This window comes from Wyeomyia smithii, chromosome 1 (assembly GCF_029784165.1).
Source record: "Wyeomyia smithii strain HCP4-BCI-WySm-NY-G18 chromosome 1, ASM2978416v1, whole genome shotgun sequence".
Lineage (NCBI taxonomy): Eukaryota > Metazoa > Arthropoda > Insecta > Diptera > Culicidae > Wyeomyia > Wyeomyia smithii.
The window spans coordinates 99,213,728-99,232,025 of NC_073694.1; the positions used below are offsets into that span (position 1 = coordinate 99,213,728).

Here is an 18,298-nt window from a genome sequence, read left to right on the forward strand (position 1 = left end):
TTCCTCAGGGCTCATGTTTAAGTCCTCTCTTATATAATTTTTACGTCAATGGCATCGATGAATGTCTTGCAAATTCATGCACGCTAAGGCAACTTGCAGACGATAGCGTTGTATCCATTACTGGTAGCGAGGCTAGCGATCTGCAAGGACCATTGCAAGATACCTTAGACAATTTGTCTGAATGGGCTCTTAAGCTGGGTATCGAATTCTCTCCGGAGAAAACTGAGTTGGTCGTTTTTTCTAGGAAGCATAACCCAGCTCAGCTGCAGCTCGTACTAACGGGTAAAACGATCTCTCAGGTTTTAGTCGCTAAATATCTCGGGGTCTGGTTCGACTCTAAATGCACCTGGGCTTGTCATATTAGGTATCTGACACGAAAATGCCAACAGAGGATTAATTTTCTTCGTACGATTACCGGAACCTGGTGGGAAGCCCACCCAGGAGACCTTCTGAGGTTATACCAAACAACAATACTGTCAGTTCTTGAGTACGGTTGTTTCTGCTTTCGCTCCGCTGCGAACACGCATATTTTGAAACTAGAAAGAATACAATATCGTTGTTTGCGTATTGCCTTGGGTTGCATGCAGTCGACCCATACGATGAGTCTTGAAGTGTTAGCGGGTATTCTTCCGATGAAACAACGTTTTTGGAATCTCTCTTACCGGTTGCTAATTCGATGCACAGTTATGAACCCATTAGTAATTGAAAATTTCGAGAGGTTGGTCGACCTTCAATCTCAATCCAGATTTATGACTTTATATTTTGACTATATGGCTCAAGATATTAATCCTTCTTCATACGATTCCTCCAAAGTCGCCCTCTTAGATACTTCTAATAATGCTATATTCTTCGACACCACCATGAAACAAGACATTTCTGATATCCCGGATCAATTGCGACCCCAAGAGATCCCTAAGATTTTTTCCAATAAGTTTAAACATGTTAGTTATGATAAAAGGTTTTACACTGACGGATCTAATCTAGATGAGTCCACTGGCTTCGGTGTTTTCCACGAAAGTTTTACCGCCTCCTACAAACTCGATGCTCCTGCTTCCGTGTACGTCGCAGAACTTGCTGCTATTCAGTACTCTCTTGGAATCATCGAAACCCTACCCATAGACCACTACTTCATCTTCACAGATTGTCTCAGTGCTATTGAGGCTCTGCGATCGATGAAGCCTGTGCAGCACACCCCGTATTTCCTGGGGAAAATACGGCGGTTTTTAAGTGCTTTAACAGATAAAAATTACCGGGTTACCTTAGCGTGGGTCCCTTCTCATTGCTCAATTCCGGGTAATGAAAAGGCTGACTCTTTAGCTAAGGTGGGTGCTATTGACGGCGATATTTATGAAAGACCAATTGCTTATGATGAATTTTATAGCATTTTGCGTCAGAGAACACTCAACAGTTGGCAATCATCATGGAACACAGATGAACTGGGACGGTGGCTACATTCCATTTTTCCTAAGGTATCGACGAAAGCATGGTTCAAGGGGTTGGATGTAGGTCGGGACTTCATTCGCGTGATGTCCAGACTTATGTCCAATCACTACACGTTAAACACGCATCTCTTTCGTATAGGGCTTGTAGACAGTAATCACTGCGTTTGTGGCGATGGCTACCATGACATCGAGCATGTTGTTTGGTCGTGTGCCGAATTCTGTAATGTTAGGTCCGAGCTTATAGATTCCCTCCGGGCCCGAGGAAAACAACCGAACGTACCCGTTAGAGACATTCTGGGAAGCGGTGATCTCCAGTACATGACACAACTGTACTGTTATTTGAAAAAGACTGACATTAAAATTTAATATTCTTTTGTCTATTTGTCAGAATACCCGTATACGACGCTGGAGACACGAACACGAAGAGCCTAAATCTATGTTTAAAAAAACAAAAAAGAACACCAGTCGAAACACAAATAGATCGTATATCTTAATTAGTTTTAAGCAAGAATTGTATTTCCCTCCTCTCGCCTTAAATCCCCACTAGCTCGTAGTCGGCCGCGAGAATAAATAAAAGGCCTCCCTCTTTTCCCTGCTAACGTAGAATTAATACGAATTGTACTTGGCTCAGTAAAACAGAAAATGTATCGTGCCGTGTCAAATAAACTAATTTTAAACCTAAAAAAAAATGCTTGTGGGTATAAGTATGACTTTGAAAAAATCGGGTTGTCATCATTGACTCTTATTTCCGCTTTCACTCTCGTCGTGAATGATAATTTCCCATCTGGTTGCTGAAATAGATCCTGAAACTTGAAAATCAGATTATTAAGTTTCTTTTGTTCTACTTCAGACAAATGTTCATTTCGTATTTGGATTTGATTTACTTCCTCTAAATGATGCTGCAATAAAGGAATAATATTTTGGTTATTGATAATTAATTTATTGTTAGAAGTATCAATTATGGCTTTTAGACTTTCCATGGTGTCATGACCAATAATTCCGTCAAATGTTTTCAAACTATCCATATGATAAAATTTTACCATTATATCCGAATATGGTTTAAATAAACGGGCTTGGGAATATTTTTTTACTTCAACGTTGCCTCCAACAGACGATACCGTGAAAGGTTTTTCCACATTATGTGAAATTGTTGCATGTTTTGGTTGGATATAATATTTATTTGTTCCTGTGTCTAATAAAAATTTTAATGGGTTTGATTACCATAGTATAAAAAATATGGTAGTGTAGATTTTGGACTAAAAAATTCAATTCTGCATTTTCTTCTTCGTATGTATGCTCAGATTCTTCATAATTGATATTGTCTAAGTAGCGTTCAAAAGATGTACCATCATTGAATTCTCCACTTGCCAGATACGGTACTTGTTCAATATATTGTTCAACATCGATTTTGGTTCACTCGTTTCAATATTAAAATTCCTGGGTTTTATGTTTGGCCTGTTTGCATAATTTACACGATTTGTTCGAAAGAAGGGGTCTACTTCCATTGGTTCTGGTTTGTCCATTTGTTTGGGTACGAATGGGTTTTTCCGGAATTGTAATGGTGGTTGTACCATTTTGTGTTGATAAGGTGGATTGTAATTGGGTTTTGGTATATAATTTTGATTAACAGGAGGAGGACGAGGTATATAATAAGTATTTGGAAATTGTTGTCTAATCACATGTGTTTGATGTTGTAAATTTTGTCGTGGTATAAAATTGGGTCTGTTGACATAATTTTGTTGTATAGGATGTTGTATAGGATGCTTGAATTGTTGTTGATTGGAAACTGGTTTTTGATTTCTAAGCGGTACAGGTGGAATCAAATTTCTAGGTCCTTGCATGTCGTAATATTTTGGTCTAGAAATATTTTTTCTAAATTCAATTTTCTGAAATGATATTTGAATCAGGTTCTTTATTCTTTAAAAATTTTCCAACCTCACCATCGCACAGTGGTTTAAAAGTCGATTTTGACGCGCTAAATTGATAACTCCACGTACGTTGGATATACAATTATAACGTCTACAGCAAAAATGGTGGGTAAGACCTTCTGCATCTTAAGGTGCTATGAAATTTGTGATTAATCTCCCCAAAAGTGAGATGAAAAATTTATTTTTTTTGCTCCATCGAGATACAGAGTTGGTGTCTTCGGTAAAGTTATAGGTATAACCAATACGACCAACTTTGCCGAAGACAAAAAATTCGTATCTGCTACTCAAATTGACTTAGAGAGTTTTTATTGAAAATAGGCTTTGTCAAAACACATTTTTCAATGAAACATATTTTTTTTCTATTTTCTAGGCCTTCACTATGTTCTACAAAGTTGTTAGTAGCATCAATATACACAACTGTCTGGAAGGTACTATATTCGTATTGTTTGAAAAACTATGAGTTATGGGCTATTTTTTTATTTTTTTTCGACATATTTCAAATCACTGTATCTTTCTTAGGGGCAGGTAGATGCAGATTCGGTAGTAAGCATATAAAAGTATAACAATAGAACTTTCAAACGCTGGAGGTTTCGCTAGTCCACGACTTTCTGCTGATGAGTTGTGTTCATAACAAAAAACCTCGTTTCTACCCTCTTTAATGATTTTACCAGGTAAAATACTAATATTGTAAACCAAGATACCACGTAATAAGTTCGTATCTATGGTGACCATCCTACCAAGCGTGGTTAAAGTATTTCAGAACATGTAAATTGCATATGCTTGTTTTTGGTTCATCTCGAAGGTTCTCAATCAAAAACAATAAACATAATACTAAGTTGATATCTGCAGAACAAGCAAAGAACGGAAATTGCAAGCAGGATAATAGCAAATATAAAACAATTATCATCAATTACAGTTTAAGTGTTGCCTCTTGTTGAATTTTGTTTGGTGGTATTTTTTTTTTAATACTATTGCATTCAGTAGTAACTTCATTAAGCAAACAGTATGTGAGTAGAGGAAGAACGAAAAATAAGTGAACTGGAAATATGATACAGATTTGGAAAAATATACCGCATCCCGACGGGACTTGAACCCGCAATCTCCCTGTCTCCGGCATGGTGTTTTGACCAATTAAACTACAGGGGACGGTGGTACTGTTCCACAATCTATATCGTATCACATTCCGCTGTCGACTTATTCTATTGCTCATCCCTAACTACACACACTGCTGTGCAAGCGTTATTTATAGACTGAAAGGAATGTCTCATCACACACAGAAGAGTCAGCTGATGCTGATAACTCTTATAGACCTGTGTGATCGAGACCAAAGTCAGTCTGCGTCGTGCTTGCAAGTGCGACACAACTACGGAAGGTGCTCCGTACGGCTAATTTTTTCGAACTGATTGCGGGTTCAAGTCCCGTCGGGATGCGGTATATTTTCCAAATCTGTATCATATTTCCAGTTCGCTTATTTTTCGTTCTTCCTCTACTCACATACTGTTTGCTTAATGAACTTGCGTGTTAACGGGAAAAAGCCGTTGTTAAAAATAGAAATTCAGTTCGAAAAAATTAGCCGTACGGAGCACCTTCCGTAGTTGTGTCGCACTTGCAAGCACGACGCAGACTGACTTTGGTCTCGATCACACAGGTCTATAAGAGTTATCAGCATCAGCTGACTCTTCTGTGTGTGAAGAGACATTCCTTTCAGTCTATAAATAACGCTTGCACAGCAGTGTGTGTAGTTAGGGATGAGCAATAGAATAAGTCGACAGCGGAATGTGATACTATATAGATTGTGGAACAGTACCACCGTCCCCCGTAGTTTAATTGGTCAAAACACCATGCCGGAGATAGGGAGATTGCGGGTTCAAGTCCCGTCGGGATGCGGTATATTTTTCCAAATCTGTATCATATTTCCAGTTCGCTTATTTTTCGTTCTTCCTCTACTCACATACTGTTTGCTTAATGAACTTGCGTGTTAACGGGAAAAAGCCGTTGTTAAAAATAGAAATTCAGTTCGAAAAAATCAGTAGTAACTATTAATTATTATTGTCGACCACCATGCAGTTGTCGGTTTCGACACATTCGAACTAGCAGCAACATAACATCATCAAGTAACAGTTTCTTGTGATTTTTGGCTATCCGCGAATGGACATTACTACGGGGTCTGATGAAGCAAGCAGCCAGTTCATCCAAAAACTTTACGAGTATTGTATTCTCAATATCTGTTGAATTAAAGTTTTGAAAATAACTTGATACATTCGTAGGGAAATTCATGTACCTTTCCTAATTCTTGTTCGTTACTTCCTGAGCCTCTTCTTAAAGCTGGCGGAGTGAAACATTGAAATGAATGATTACGGCCAACCCATGCATTAATACATTGTGGACGCTTGTTGGTAGATAAAATCGCGGGTACAAACATACCAGCAGATGCTCAGTTGCACAACAGTAAATAAGTGTTTTCGAAGAGGCTCAGAATATATGAGAAGTGGTTCACAATCTTTTTGGGTCCGCGGCTCCTTTTACTAAACACAAAAAGCTCCGCGGCCGCCTTCGCGAAGCACAGAGAGCATTGCTGCCCCCAAAAGAATTTCAGATACAAGATTGCAATACGAGGCTGCGTTTTTCAGTCTCATATTGTCCTGCAAGTCTAATTTGTTTCACGTCTTAGTCCTAATAGACAGAATAATTGAAAATCCGCTTTCACAAAAACACCTAGAAAGAAATTTTGATAGCCTATCAAATTTACCAACAATTACGCAGCCCCCCTAGATGAGCCTCGCGGCTTCCTTCCATGTGAACCAAAAACAAGGATATGCAATTTACATGTTCTAAAATACTTTAACCACGCTTGGTAGGATGGTCACCATAGATACGAACTTATTACGTGGTATCTTGGTTTACAATATTAGTATTTTACCTGGTTAAATCATTAAAGAGGGTAAAAACGAGGTTTTTTGTTATGAACACAACTCATCAGCAGAAAGTCGTGGACTAGCGAAACCACCTGCTTTTGGAAGTTCTATTGTTATACTTTCATAGCTTACTACCGAATCTGCATCTACCTGCCCCTAAGAAAGATACAATGATTTAAAATATGGCAAAAAAAAATAAAAAATAGCCCATAACTCATAGTTTTCCGAACAATACGAATATAGTATCTTCCAGACAGTTGTGTATATTGATGCTACTTACAACTTTGTAGAACATAGTGAAGGCCTAGAAAATAGAAAAAAATATGTTTCATTGAAAAATATGTTTTGACATGTCTATTTTCCATAAAAACTCTTTAAGTCAATTTGAGTAGCAGATACGAATTTTTTGTCTTCGGCAAAGTTGGTCGTATTAGTTATACCTACCTAGTTACACCTAATGTGTGTGTGAGTCCTACAAGTGAATGGTTATTCTATCGTCTCTGCAAATTAAAAACGTTTCGCCAGTGAAAACTAACTTGTCGAAAGTCGTATGTTTGCCAACTGTGTAACCTGTGGAACACGCTACTGCACAGTTATATTGCATCGCACTTATATGCAATATTTAGTTCCATTTTCGGTGAAATAATTCTGCTCACTGCGAATCGAAATTAGATTCTTTTGTCGTTTGCGCCTCTCCCGCACCTAGCCGTTAGCGGCGCCGGTAGGGAGACAAGAGGCACACAATGATCTCCGTTGCCTGCAATGTGTGCACAAAAAGTATTGATACTGAGAGTGATAGAATATTTTGCTTCGGTGGTTGTGATCAAATTCTACACTCACGATGTGCGGATTTGAGCCAAGCTGCTGCTACTGCTCTCCGAGAAAACAACTCGTTGCGTTATATTTGCTTTGGTTGCAGAAAAAAACAAACTACTTTGAATGACATTCAGAAGCAGTGCTCTCAGCTGGTGGCCAAGGTAGATAGTTTATGCGAGATTGTAAACAAACATGAATCGATGCTAACTGGTTTATCTTCTGCTGATCTCAAAAAGATCGAAACTACGATTCTGCCTAGTATTTTGTCTGCTATCCAAAAGGAGTATAAAAGCAATTCGCAAGTAAATAATATTGCTAATGATGATGAGACTTCACAAAAATGCAGTTCTTCGAATGCAGCCACCAGTAATGCTTCATACGCTCAGGTTACACGCAACTCGGGAAGCTCGTCACTTAGGAAGGGAAATGATGCTGTGATTGATCGCGCACCGGTTATCTCTAATTCAAACGCTATCACTGTTACCTCTCCGGATACAGGTGGACTGTTGCGCTCAGGCAAACGACGTATTATAACGCCCCGTACAAGAACCACTAACACTTCGGACGCACTACTAGCATCCGGCTCCGCTACCCCCGTTAGCCAACATACGAAATCCAATACCATTACTAATATTGAGCAAACCGTTTTGTTTAAACCCAAAGTAAATCAGCCCGCTGAAAAAACTAAAACCGACATTTGTGCAAAGTTCGACCCAATCGTGTTCGCTGTAAAAGAAGTGCAACTTAGACAGTGGGGTGAAGTTGCGGTGAGGTGCGAATCAAAAGATATGGCCATAAAGCTTTTGAATGCTGCTACGACAGCTCTCGCGGATGGATACAACATAGAGGTGCAAAAACCATTGAAGCCCCGGGTCAAAATTATCGGCTTCTCGGAGAGCATGAATGAAGAATGTTTGCTGGCAAACCTGAAAAAACAAAATAATTTGATCGATACATTTGATCTAAAAGTGATTCGAGTTATAAAAAACGAAAAGCGTACATTTAATCAGATGTCGGCTGTTATCGAGACAGATGCCTGTGGGTTTAAGATACTCATGAAGCTTCAGCGTGTCAACCTTGGTTGGGAACGATGTAGAATAGTTGATGCAACTGATGCCCTCCGTTGCTTCAACTGCTCGGAGTTTCGACACAAGGCAGCGGTTTGTACGAAACCAGCTTGCTGTCCGAAGTGTGCTGGTAATCATAAGGCGGTGGACTGTGATGCAGAATTTGAAAAGTGTGTCAACTGCCAATTAGAAAATGCAAAACGTGTCTGTATTAGTGATGAACTGCGCGACGTTGCGCATGCTGCATGGAGCAACGACTGTCCAATTTATCGGAAGCGTCTGGCGAGAGCGAAGCAAAGGATCGATTTCTCGAGTTAGCAATCAATTCACAGTTATAGCTCGTCATCAACGAGGGATGTTAATACCCAGCTCGATAACCCGGCTGGTCCAGGTAAATTATTGACCAGTATATGTCCACCCGAAGCAAAAAAAGATACTGCACCCGTTCTCAGTGGAACTCAACTTTTCCAGCTCTTCTTGGGCGACGTTCAACCCAACGATTCGCTACCGGAGGAGATAACTCAAGCTGCAACCCGTCCTGCACCAGGCGAGCCGCTCAGTATTTTTTACCAGAACGTGAGAGGCTTAAGAACGAAGATAGATGACCTGTTTGTCGCTGCATCGGACCAGGAATATGACGTCGTAATATTTACAGAAACGTGGCTTAACGACACCATCAACTCTTCTCAACTATTTGGACAAGAATATACCGTGTATCGCAAAGACCGAGACCCAGGCGCAACGGGGAAATCCCGGGGAGGCGGTGTACTTATAGCACTGAAAAATACGCTTAGTTTTACTTTGTGCGCAAATTTGGCCGATTTCGACCTCGAACAGTTGTGGGTAAACATCGAATGTAATGACAGATTAATCTGTTTGGGTGTTATATACATACCCCCGGACCAGTCCAGGAATACTTCGATCATGGAGAATGTTACTGCCTCCATATCTAATGTTGTCACGACGAACGATCTCCGTACCGATCATCTTTTGTTTGGCGATTTCAATCTGCCTGATCTATGCTGGCGTACAACAGGCACAGGTTACGCTTACTCCGAACCCTCTGAATCGACTTCTCCTAGCATTACCTTTATTGACAGCATATCTGTGCTAAATCTTAAACAGCTGAACGTAGCGAGAAACTGTTTAAACCGTACGCTTGATTTACTGTTCGTGAGCGAAGATTTGTTACCAATGTGTACTCTCGTTGAAACGCATGAAGCTCTAGTACCAGTTGATCCATTGCATCCTCCAATTCTAGCGACTTTGAAATGCCTGCCCCGTATGGTTTTCACAGAACTCAACGATCACAGACGGCTGGATTTTTCGAGAGCGAACTACGCGCAGCTGAACGAAGCACTTTTAACTGTTGACTGGGCAACGTTGTACAACATGCATGACATCGATGAAGCAGTTCAGTGCTTCACTACCACTCTCACGCAACTTTTTACAGAGCATGTTCCCGTCTGTCGCCCTCGCCCAAGCCCGCCCTGGTCTAATAACTATCTTAGATACCTGAAACGTAAACGCGCCAACGCTCTTAAAAAGTTTTCCAACAATCGTAACTTGGTCACCAAAAGAAGGTTTCACTACGCCAGTTCTAAGTACAAAAGTTATAACCGCGGGCTATATGCTCGTTATGTAACACGAAAGCAGAGTGCACTGAAAAAGTTTCCCAAGCGCTTTTGGACTTTTGTAAGCGAAAAGCGGAAAGAAGCAGGTTTACCGTCAAGCATGTTTTTGGGAGATGAAAATTCGACAGACGCAGACGGCATATGCAACCTATTCGCTAAACAATTCTCCAGAGCATTCGATGAAACGACAGTTAGTCAGGATCAGACTGATTTGGCCATTAGGGACGTACCAAGAGGAGCTCTAAGTATGAACATCAGTGAGTTCTCGGACGAGGATGTCATGAATGGTGTCAGAAAACTGAAATCATCTACCAGACCCGGACCGGATGGAATTCCTGCGATAGTTCTTATCAAATGCGCCCGGGCCATCTGCGGTCCGCTGCGCTCCATTTTCAATAAGTCGCTTGCACAGGCGGTATTTCCGGAGAGGTGGAAAAAATCCATTATGTTTCCGGCGTTCAAAAAGGGAGATAAGCGTGATGTAGCAAACTACCGTGGTGTGACTTCGCTAAGTGCAGGATCCAAACTGTTTGAGATCCTTGTTGGCGATGAATTGTTTCGGTCAGCAAAATCATATATTTCCCAGGACCAACATGGGTTTTTTCCGGGGAGATCGACAGCGACAAATTTGGTGCAGTTTACTTCTTTGTGTCTAAAGTCAATGGAACAGGGATTTCAGATCGATACAGTCTACACCGACCTAAAGTCAGCATTCGACAAAGTTAACCATCGAATTCTGTTAGCAAAACTGGACCGTCTAGGCGTGGTAACGAATGTCACTAAATGGATAGAGTCGTATTTGACTAATCGACAACTGAGAGTCAAAATAGGAACTTCCGAGTCAGCTCCGTTCAGCAACAACTCCGGTGTCCCCCAAGGAAGCAACCTGGGGCCATTGCTATTCTCATTATTCTTCAACGACGTCTGTCATGCTGTTCCTCAAGGTTGCAGGTTAGTCTACGCCGATGACTTCAAAATTTATTGGCCGGTGAAGACACTAGACGATTGCCGAAAGCTGCAGCAGATCATCGATATCTTCGCAGACTGGTGTGAGCGAAACTTTTTAACCATAAGCGTGAAGAAGTGTATGGTTATATCGTTCACTAGGAAAAGAATACCTGTCCACTGGGACTATCGCATTGGAACTGAAGGGCTGGAAAGAGCTAAGGTCGTGAAGGATCTTGGTGTCTTGTTGGATTCCGAGATGAGCTTTCGTGAACACTACGCCTACATTATCAGTAAAGCCAGCAGAAATTTGGGATTTATTTTCCGATTAGCCTCTGAATTCCGTGATCCCTATTGTTTACGCTCACTGTACTTTAGTTTAGTGCGATCCATACTTGAAACAGCAGCTATAGTCTGGACACCTTTTCACAACGTCTGGATCAGCAGAATCGAGAGAATTCAAGCGAAGTTCGTAAGGTACGCCCTGCGATTTTTACCCTGGCAAAACACTAGCGATCTTCCATCTTACGAAAGCCGTTGCCGCTTGCTGGGTATGGATACGCTGCAAAAGAGGCGAAAAATCCAGGGGACCATCTTTTTGGCCAAGGTCCTCTCAGGAGACGTAAGTGCACCATGGATTCTTGCTCAGATTAATTTGAACATTATTCCTCGACCACTGAGACAGCGAAGCTTCCTGCGACTCCAACAACATCGGACTGACTATGCACAGCACGAACCAATAAGACATATGTGTTTTCTGTTTAATTCATGTTATCATTTGTTTGACTTCAATGTTAGTGTTAGAGTGTTTCATGATCGTGTAACAAATTTTACCTTCTAACCATTTTTAGTACGTAAGTGTTCATGTAGACAAATATGTCCGATGAATGTAAATAAATTATAATAATAATAATAATAACTTTACCGAAGACACCAACCCTGTATCTCTATGGAGCAAAAAAATAAATTTTTCATCTCACTTTTGGGGAGATTAATCACAAATCTCATAGCACCAAAAGATGCAGGAGGTCTTACCCACCATTTTTGCTGAAGACGTCATAATTGTATATCCAACGTACGTGGAGTTATCAATTTAGCGCGTCAAAATGGACTTTTAAACCACTGTGCAATTTAGACTGGGACATGGTTATATGGGAAAATAAGCGATGGTGTTATTTTTTCGCTCCCATGCACTTTTCGTGTTCCTTATGGATTCTATAACAACTGTGTAACTTTTCAGATCGATCGGTGAAACGCCCGATTTTCAAAGTTTCCATACGATTTTATATGGAAAAATTCAATTTTTCAAAACTTATTCTCTAGAAATTCCCAGTTGGATCCTAAAAATATATCGATACATGATATTTGTAGGAAATTTTAATGGGAACAACTCTTCTGAAGACCGTAAGGCGCTACGATGCTTGTAGAAACAGCTATTCACCCCAAACTGATTGAATGTCTGACGGATGGCTCACCATTGAATTTTACTAGCAATATTGCTGCAGCATGCTGCTGTTGCGAATTCAACCATGTGATGAGAAATGATATCGCTTAAATTTATTTTGGAGGCTTCCCCGATGATACTATGAGCAAAAATCACACTTTGAAAATTAATTCCACGCGAAATTATTTCTCATACTCAAGCAAGTCTGCAATAGCAGCATGCTGTAGCAATGTTGCTGGAAAATTTCAATTGTGAGCCGTCCGTCAGACATTCAATCAGTTTGGGGTGAAGAAGATTATCCAATGTAGTGAGATCTCTTTTCTAACCGTAATATGTGGTTAAGGTTTTTTTTTATGGCTTGCCAATTAATATTGACATTCGAATTCACTCATGCAATATTAGCTTCTCCTTTAATCCTTCTTCGTATGGTCGTACAGATAGCGTAGAATTTATTTATTTGTGCTACTGTACTTTGAGCACTAGGTTGATATGCTTTAACAAGCGCATCCACATCACGTATCCAATTTGTAAGTTCGTCGTTGTCTCCCGAAGAGATAGGAATATCCTTAACTAAATCTGGGATTTTTTCGATTACAGCTGGATCAGCAGGACTTCCGTCCGCATTTTGATACACTAAAATTGGATCGGTATAATCCAATTCTAAAGGAATTACATTTGAACTCTCCAAAATTTGTAATCGTTTCAAAATATCTTGCAGTTGTTCCGCCTTGATATTATTTTTTATCACTACCGATTTATTTTATCACTACCAAGGTATTGTTATTTAAAAGAAATCTCTTCAATAAAATATAAATAAAATGTATATACGTGATATCAAATATTTTTTTAAATAAAAATAGACACAATAGTTATTTTTTATTTTTTTCGCTTCACCTAATCAGTATGATTTTTTTTCACTTCACTTTAAAAAAAATATAAAGGTACTTACAATATAAATAAACTGATCATGCCAATCCTTTTTCAGTGGCACTTTTGTGGATTCAAGTGGTTGTCCTGTATCGGAGCCGTGCTTGAAATCTCTCGGGTCGAGACCAGGCGATGTCTCGATTCACCTTTCCAGCACGGTTGCAGTATCCTTTTCCTTCAAGGACGAGTGACTAGCTGTCCTTGACTACTGCGGTGCAATCCGTACGGCTGCTCGAGGCGGTCAGGTGAAATTTTCGTAATAAGAGAGCACTTTTGAATATTCGTGTGCTTTATCGCGACGAACTATTCCGCGCACTCACTTAATTACTACTATCACTCGCTGGTCCCTATTCGGGCGCCAGTTATTTTTTATTAACTAAAAAATGTTTTTTAAAAAATTATTAACTAACTATCATAAACTAGGTCTATGTTGCACTGCTATTCAACTCGAACTGACGATCCTAGAACTGCGACCAAGAATGACTATTCAGTGCATTGTTATGGAATGCACTTGCCAGACAAAACACAGCTGCAGATAGTAGAATCGTACTTGTGGCGTGTGAATTGATGTGGTATGCCGTGGATCCGCTAACTTATACCGATCAATTAAACCGTTTAAATGCTAAAAACATTTTTGATCATTTATAGACACTCGAATGCACAAATTGTTATCTTTAGCTTACAGAAACACCAGTGCAATGTCTCAAAAATAATAATTAAAAAAAAAAAAAAAATAAAGATGAAAATTTTTCTGTGAAATTGCTCACCTGATCTAGGCTGTTTATTATTACTATTACAGCAGCTAGGTTTTTTACCAATTTTTCGCTTAGACCGAGTGCTAATGCAAACTTCTCTGGCTCCGATAGAAGTTTACGGCACATCGACCCAGTGGTTGATGAACCACCTCCTCCCTGTTTAGGTACATCGACATTCTTTTTTTTTTCTTCTAGATACAATTTGTCTTCGGCTGTTTTTACTTATGGCAACGATTTCGTCCAACGTGTATGTAAACAAGTACTAAAAACACTGCTGAAAAGTGCTATGCAATGCTATCAACATGAAAAAACGTGAATTTTACACGTTGTTACAAAATAACCCCATATTTGAGTATATTTTATGAATTTATTTTGCTTTTACAACAATATGATACATAAACGACATTTCAAAACAACTATAATATTTTAACAAGCGTTGGAAACTATTTATTGACATCAAAATAAGCGCTTTTTCATGCTCCAGAAGTCACTCGAAGGAATTTTCCAGATAAAAATCGAATTGGAATAACTTGATAGTTTTGAATGGTAGATTAGCAAATTTTTGTGTGAAAACTTCAGGTTTTCAAATTCATTTTAACCCTCAAGGGAACAAAAGTTGACTAATTTTACAAAATGGATTTTGAAGGTACTATGTACTATGTACTTTCATCCTAAACGTGTAGTTGTTGCATATATGTGCAAACAAGGGAGTAGGGTGTCTCCAAAAAATGTCATTTTAGAGCGAAAAAATACCTGTAACTTTTTTCTCTGAAGAGTTAGCAATTATCTAATAGTGTCAAAATATGAAATTTTCACGCCCTAAAAGTCACTCGAACACCGCTTTCAAAAAACTAGAGCAATAATAGTGTTTGTTTAGACCCACCCCGAAAAAAATTGTAAAAATTGCCCTAGAACAGTGGAAAAACGAGATAGAGCAATAATGTTTTTAACGAAGTTTTATGAAATTAAATTAGTTACAATTTTGTGGAAGACAATATTGCTCTATGTAATAAGATGAAAAAGTTACAATTTTTATTTTGAGTACAATAGGACCACCCTAGTAACCAGTCATACCAAAAGATAGATTCCTCTTAGTAGAGTAACTTTCTAGAAGACTAGAAATCTCTAGCAACTATGGATTCCGAATAACAGATTTTTGTCGTGAAATTTCACGATTCCGACCATAGTGCACTGGTTGGGTTGATAATTCTTCCTTAGCCGCCAAAGAATGCTGTAGAATGTTCTCCTATTCGGTTTGTAGCTTCCGTTGCAGATTATTTTTTGTGATCTCATACATTATCAATCTCACTATTCCGTGCATAATTCTCAAGTCGATTTATCGACATATGCAAAGAACTAAGATACACTAAGTTGTAATATTACGCGAGATTTGCTTTTTAATATTGTTGTAATAAATTGAAATTGCAAATGATTTAGACTATATAAAATAGTCGATTGAAAGCCACCGTACAAATTTGATTGAAAGTACAATGATATTTTTCTAGGTGTGCGAATCTGATTAAGCTCACCACTGAAATGATAAGAAGTACCATGATATTTTTCCATGTGGATATGCTTAAGTTCACCCAACGGCCTACAGATGGCAAGTTCATAGGGTTGCCTTGAGATTATATGCAGCGAAGCCCAACTTGGATATCTATGTTTCTTTAGTCTATGGTTATAACAATACTCATAACAAAAATATGCTTTTTTCCCCTGGTTCAAATTGACAGTCAATGACAGCTCATTCTGGTTTATTTTGACACTCACACAGCTTCGTATCAGTTTCTCCCCCCCAGGTCTGAACAAGGCTTAAGAATACCAAATTATGTAGATCCTAATCAGATTAGAGTTAAAATAAAACAGCGTGTAGATTTTTTTCAGATTTCGAGCAGTTGCAGACTTTTTTCAAAAACATCTGGTATCCCTGCTAGTCGTAAATAACGTAAATAAACCCGACAAAGTGAGCAAATAAAATGCACAGTATTTCGAAGATGATGAAGCCGCTAATAAAATATTTTAGTGGTGAAGTTAACGTAGCTAGCCTTCCTTTTGAATCAATCCCAGGACCGTCGCGAATTCCTATTATTGGATCTATCAACGACATTATACAGCTTGGAAATCCCAAAACGTAAGTATAAATAAACAAGGAGAAATTGGCATACTAAAGGCATCTTCAGCGGTGGTCCAAATAGTTGGTTTATTCTACACGCTCCTTCAATTTCACCCTAAACTGAGTAACATCTACTCTGTTTTGTATCTATGCAAAATGTCAGAAAACTGATCAACTCTGATTGTTTGACCTGAGTCCAAAACACCATATCAAGAAGACTGAGAACTCTACCTGAGAGTGAGCGACAGTTTCGGCTGCGCAGTCTTTTGAATAAAAGTGGAACTGACGCATGCTAGTGTGTGTGCTGGCGATGCAAATGCAAACCGACCGTGCAGGCTGGATCTCCACATACGCACACTCTGTCTTCGCAGCGATGTAATTACTAGCACCTTCATAGCAAACTTTCAACTTTAACAGATGGAATGCGCTTTTTGATTTGACGCTTGTCATTTGTATGTGATCGATCCAGAGATGGCAGTCTCCTTGATATAATGTTTTTGCCTGAGTTATATTTACTCAGATTTTTTTAATGGCCGTGTGTGGTTCTCAAATATCAAAGGATCACTGTTAGCATACTGGCGGGAAGTATGTTCCACAACTCAGGTCTAAAACCGTGTTTTTTTTTCCTATTAAAGCAATAAACAATAAGCCGCAAATATTCCACGTTGGACGAAGAAACAGCCTGCTCGCATCTACACAAATTCCCACTCGGAACAGTCAGACTGTTTGTAAAACCGAGAAAGGACAAATGACAATGACAGCTCCTTTTAAGCCTAAAGCAAAACTGGCAGTATGTGACGTACTCGAAAATAGCGAAAATCGTTCGAATCGAGCTGCACAATGCCACCCCTGTATTGAAAATCAAAATTCTGTATGATTTCTGTATTCTGTATCATTTCTGTATCGTGGTCAAAAAATCTGTATATTACAGAAAAATCTGTATACTTGGCAGCCCTGGTTTTGAGCCAAACGAACATGTCATAATCTGAGCCAAACGAACAAGAAAGGTAACACATTGAAAGGTATTGCAATCAGGTACAATAAAGGATATATTCATCTTTACACGTTTTTCATCAGCTAGCTGGCATCCCGACATGTTTCAAGGGTTAACATCTCAGCGTGTGTATAAACGAGATAGCATATCACCGCCACTTTTCATACGCATCCCGATCAGAAAGAAAAAACAAAAATGTAACAGAAGCTGTTAGTTTGTTACGGGAAAAAACCTAACAGACTGTGTTTTCAATTTGATCCCGTTAGGTTTAAAAATAACAGAAATTATAACTGAAATGATTCTACTAGTATCAAACACATAACAAAATTTAAATAATGTATCAGCTTTCTAACAAAATAAGATAGTATATAGAACAATATAATAACGAACATTGTTAGAAACAACAGGTTTTGATAGAAACGAAAAATTAGTTAGACTTGTTTCAGAACTACTTCATTCCAGTTTTTGTTATTATAACTCATTCAGATTCAATTTTGTTATCAAAATTATATGGAAAAATACAAAATTGTATGTAAATATGTTATTTGTATCTCGCGTTGATAGAATTTTGTAATTTTCTAGTTATGCTCTTCTGATCGGGATAACATAGCATCTGTCAGTGGGGCCCGCAAGTCATGGATCCGCTGTGATGTTAGCTGCGATGAAGCAAAGCAAATATAATAGAGATGCCAGCCAGCTGTTTTTATGCTCTATTGCTTAACAATGAATTGAGAATGCTTCAATATTGCTTTATCACAGTGACCGTTTGTATGGTCAATGAAATAATTATTAAGTTAAGTTTTAAAGTTTATTTTTTAGCTCATCTGCGGTAGTTTAACGGAGCAGTGTTTACCTATAAGACAAGACGCGACAGCTGGATTCTTATTTTTCTTTCCGTAACGGCCGTCATCCCCGTCGAATTTTTTTTGAACGTTCCATACCGTTGATGCCAGAATGATTATTTTTAACAACTTCTGCACCGCCGCTCTTCGCATATCCGTCCCATGTCGATTTTCAGCGATTTTGATTTTTTCGTGGGAATCAGCTTGAAACTATCTAAAGTTTAAGAAAAAATAATAAAATTGTAGACTTTGTTCGTGAAATATGAAAAATCAAAACCCGTTTGCTTTGTCCCATGTCGAAATTATTCGCATAACAGTCACGTCGATTTTATTAATCGTTGGGGACTAACTGATGTCTTGAAGTGTGCATTTTTGCATTGCACTATGCAATGGAAATGCTTATTATTCTACATTAAACTCAAATCAAACTCATATTATACATTAATTTTGCATTAACGCTTTTTATTCTGAAAAAA

At 38.8% G+C, this 18,298-nt stretch overlaps 1 long non-coding RNA gene across 2 annotated transcripts; it reads left to right on the forward strand.

The window, feature by feature from the left end:
* The first annotated feature begins 15,767 nt into the window (after positions 1-15,767).
* Positions 15,768-17,737, forward strand: LOC129719071 (uncharacterized). Of its 2 annotated transcripts, XR_008727119.1 has the most exons (4): positions 15,768-16,004; positions 16,622-16,857; positions 16,918-17,008; positions 17,064-17,737. It is a non-coding gene; the product is annotated as an uncharacterized LOC129719071 (long non-coding RNA). The 2 variants fall into 2 exon arrangements; XR_008727120.1 differs by lacking the exon at positions 16,622-16,857.
* The last annotated feature ends 561 nt before the right edge of the window (positions 17,738-18,298 follow it).